The sequence below is a fragment of the Panthera leo genome, chromosome B1, assembly GCF_018350215.1.
Source record: "Panthera leo isolate Ple1 chromosome B1, P.leo_Ple1_pat1.1, whole genome shotgun sequence".
Lineage (NCBI taxonomy): Eukaryota > Metazoa > Chordata > Mammalia > Carnivora > Felidae > Panthera > Panthera leo.
This window is the reverse complement of record NC_056682.1, coordinates 176,488,593-176,493,564: the sequence shown is the minus strand read 5'-3', so window position 1 is coordinate 176,493,564 and position 4,972 is coordinate 176,488,593.

The window sequence follows — 4,972 nt, the reverse complement described above, 5'->3', positions numbered from 1 at the left end:
ACAAAGGGGTAAATAAACCTCTTAAACTTCTGCTGCATGTGACAAAAGCCATCAGGACAGTCTACAATGGAGGCAGTATAGAGCTTATTGAGAGTATAAGAGTATACTTGTGAAGAGTCTATTGAGAGTATATAGAGCTTTTTGAGAGTATATTTTTTACAGAGGAAACTTTTCTAGGTCAAGAATTTGTGGAGGAATGCAAATATTGGGGAGTATTTAATACCATAAAATAGAAAAAAATATCTAATTTACCTATGTACCAGTGTTTTATACAAATTATTTACATCTTTTCTAATAGATAAATAAGTTAGGTACTCTAAATGTCTCCATTTTACAAATGGGGAAATGAAGTTTAGAAGTATTATAAGGTGCCCTGACAAGGTCTTTCTCTGTCCAAATGGCTGTATGGAGAAATGTGTGCAGCTACCCTGACTTCAAACCCATGCTCTATTCTATACTGCATAATAAGTAAAAACATAACTGTGCATATAATACTCATTGAATGGATAGAAAAATAATGGAAATGGAGAGTAAGAGAAAGAGAGAAGGGAAAGAAGAGGATGGGAACAAGAGAGTGAGGGAGAAAAAAATATATGATTATACAATCAAAATTTCAGACAAATGAGGGGTGTCTGTGTGGCTCAGTTGCCCGAGCGTCTGACTTTGGTTCACGTCATGATCTCATGGTTGGTGGGTTCAAGCCCCAAGCCCCGCATCGGGTTCTGTGCTGACAGCTTCAGATTCTCTGTCGCCCTCTCTCTCTCTGCCCCTACCCGATTTGTGCTTTCTCTCTCTCTCTCTCTCTCTCTCTCTGTCTCTCTCTCTGTCTCTCTCTCTCTCTCTCAAAAATAAATAAACATTCAAAAAATTTTAAAAAATTATCAAATGATCCTTTTAAGGGCTTATAAATGTTTTGTGAGGACACTTGTGCAGTAATAATTTGAGTTATTTTTTTTTCATAATCTGAGTGCATTTTAAAACATGTATAGGATGCTTATGGTTATATTTAACTTGTTCTTTCATCACTTTCCATTGATTATGAAAACACATATTTCACAAGTTCCTAAGACTCTCCATTAATTTTGGCCATTTTGTTGAGTGTAATTTTCATAAATTATTTTTGATGTTATGTATTTATAAAAACACAGGACCTCAGAGTTGGAGGGTCACATATTTAACCACCCATTTGCTGCTATGTTCTCTCTTCCAACTATGCCAGAAATATTTGTAAAATTGTGATGACCCATAGGAAATCCTCATTCATATTGTCACATGCTGAATATTTGAAATTATGTATTATGTTTCACTTGAATAATCTCTTAAATCCAGTTTAAACTTTAAACACTTTTACTTATAAATTTCTTTTTTTCTTGTGAGCTTCCAACAAACATAAAAACCTCTCTGCTTAAATCACAGGAAATGTTGGATAAAATTTTTTAGAAAGTTATGTCTCTGCTCAAATGCATGATACATCATTATGGGATAGTTCAAATTCTTCAGATTAAGAGGAACTGCATTTGAGGAGCTGTATTTAAATAACTACTCTAGAGGAAATTTATCTACAGTGGGACCTGATTTAAATGACACAATTCTAGACCCTGAACTGATATAAAAATGGATTAGAATTTAGGTATGCTTGCAAAGGCGAGTATATTTTTAAATGGAAGAGATGTTATTTTGGGGCTCAGAAAGCAGACTATGGTAGTCAGTCTCCAAGATGACCCCAATGATCTCTTCTTGGTATTTATGCCCTTGAGTAATCCCATCTCACATTGTATCAGACACATTGTACTCTATGTGACCAAAAGAATTAACAGAAGAGGTGATGTATGAATCCCAAGGCTAAGTCATATGTAAAAATATTATGGCTTCTCCAACACCTTCTCTTGGATCATCCATGTTGGTGAAAGACAGCTACCATGTCAAGAGAATACTCAGGCAACCTATGGAGAGCCCCATGTAACTAGGTATTAACACCCCCTGATCACAACTGGAACTAAGTTTGCCAGCAGTGTAAGTTGGTAGATTTCATGGGCATGGATTTTCCAGTCTCAGTTCGGCTTTCAGATGACCTCAGCTCTGGCTAACCAACATCTTGACTGCAAATTTCTGAAAGACCCCAATCCCAAACTACCTAGCTTACCCCTCTCAGATTCCTGACCCTAAGAAATAATAAATGAAGTGATAAATGCTTGATGTTTTAAGCTGCTAAGGTTTAGAATAATGTATTGTGCAGCAATAGGTAACTGAAGTAGATGTGGAAGGTCTAAAAGGGCTGAGTAAGTGGGAATGCTGGTTTGGATACAGTAGGTAAGGTGAGAATATGTCCTTCACTTCAGTCATCAGGAATGTACCGGTGAGAGATGCCTCACTTCTTAGCATCGCTAAGAAGTTCAGTACTGGGGCACCTGGGTGGCTCAGTTGGTTGAGCATCTGACTTTGGCTCAGGTCATAATCTCAGTCCCTGAGTTCGAGCCCCGCGTGGGGCTCTGTGCTGACAGCTCAGAGCCTGGAGCCTGCTTCCGATTCTGTGTCTCCTTCTCTCTCTGCCCCTCCCCGGCTCGTGCTCTCTCTTTCTCTCTCTCTCTCTCTCTCTCAAAAATAAACAAACATTAAAAATTAAAAAAAAAAAGAAGTTCAGTACTGTACCTTCTCTCAAGTCAAGGCTGACAGGAGGTCACAAATACTGACTTGTTCATATCCATGAATAATTATGGACCTCCTCCTCCTCTACTCCAGAGGTAATAGCAGCCAAGTGCAGGTCTTAAATGCCAAAAGACAGGAGGTGGCAATGATCATAGAGACTGGTGAGACTAGAGGAGCAGCCAAAACATCTTGATCCACAGGAGATTTAATTTTTTTTTAACATTTATTCATTATTGAGAGACAGAGCACGAGCATGGGAGGGACAGAGAGAGGAGGAGACACAGAATCCGAAGCAGGCTCCAGGCTCCGAGACATCAGCACAGAGCCCGACACGGGGGTTGAACCCATGAGCAGTGAGATCATGACCTGAGCCAAAGTCAGACACCCAGGTGCCACCCAGGTGCCCTGATCCACAAGGAGATTTAAAGCTGATTATTAGAGCATGATACGTTTAAGGGGGAAAAAAAGTGCCAATAAGGTTTATGCTTAGCATCTATAACCAGGAAAAATAATGTAGAGTCAAGAGTCTGATGGTAGTCATCCAAATGACAAATTATGATCCCTTGCTCAGTTCCTAGACTTGAGCCAATTTTTAGGTGCAGTATCTATTGATGGAAGAAGAGATCATGTGCATAGGAAGTAAGACCCAGCAGTACCATGGTTAGTACCATTTCAGTGTGTAAAATACCCTAGACACTTCTCCAAAGTGATTTACAACCATTTACATTGGGGAAAAGAAAATATTTAGAGAATTTTGAGTCAGTTGCACACAGGGCACACAGGGCCTATGCTGATTTGGAAACTCAAAGAACCTAAGTGTCATCTTGATACATATCCTACTACTACCCATTAGAGTAGTGGCTTACCAGAGTAGGTAATAATGGAATTATGGGTAAAGGTTGGCTCATCGTGCTTGCATAGCATGAGTAAAATCACCCAGTGGTTTATGTAATTGGGGTTGATATACTTTTTAATTGGAGTAACTTCCACATTGGGTCCCTAGAAAATGAAGCAATGGAGATACAAAAGTGACAACTCAAACATCATTTCTCAAGCCAGTATGAAAATGAAAACAAAAGATCTTGGTAGTGGGAGGATGATGCTTGTGAACTATTAATTACCTAAAGACTGCAGGTGTGATTATGCCTAACTTATCCAAAGTTCATCAGGTGAGACCCTGAAGAAACAGGAGGGATACTGGATAATGACTAAAGACCCACGAACTTGACCAAGTGATAGTTATGTTCACATTTGCTACATTGAACATGGTATTGTCTCTAGAAGAAATTAACAAGGCCTTTGGAATATGGTATACAGCCATTTTCTATTTTACTCTGACTAGAAAAAAAGAAGCAGAAATAGATACATTTATGGATAATAGACAATAATATTTATTGATGTCTTTACATTGTTGCCATCCTCTGTCAAAATATAGTCTGAAGATATAGATCATCTGTCTATCCCGTAGAACATCACATTGATTCAATCAATGACGGATTGTGTATCAATGACAGATTGTTGATTAAACAGGATGAGGAGCAGGGGGAGGATAGTATATCCCTGACCTTTGCAAGCATTACCATGGAAAGAGTAACAAACCACCAACTGGACAAAATGACCTGGGCAGTGGTCTTTGGTTATTTGTTATCATTGGCTACTCTGAAATGAGCATGGAGGGCCCATAAACAAAGTCTACAAGATTGTAGAAGTGGACACTATCCATGAGCTGAACACCATAAGCTCCTACTTTGCAAGACTTACCTGCTACTTAATATTAAATAATCCGACAATAGAGAGCAACTCATATACTTCAACTATACTTTGGGAGACTGATTACCTAATAAGTTGACTATACTGGTACCTTCTATCCTGGAAAGCCCAGCAATTCATCTTGATACGGAGACATATTTATACCTGGTGAGGACCAAACTTCCTGTACACAGAGTGTCATTCAATACCACTATCTACGTGCTTACAGAATAACGGATCGACAGGCATAGAATTCCACACCACAAAGCATCAGACCATTAGATCCTCTTCACAGTGAACCCTGGGATCCACCTGCTATATCAATTACCATACCACTCAGAAGCGTCTGGTCTCATAGAGTATTGGAATGGACTTCTAGAGGCATAACTGATATGCCAACCAGAGATATAATATTCTGCAAGAGTGGGGTGGCATTCTCCATGATGCAGTCTTTGCATTAAATCAGATACCGGTCTATGGAACTGTGTGCCTAATGGAAACCAAACCGAACCGAACCAACCAACAAACAGAAATCATTGGTTCAGGAACAAAGAGGGAAGTGGGAGTGGATCTACTT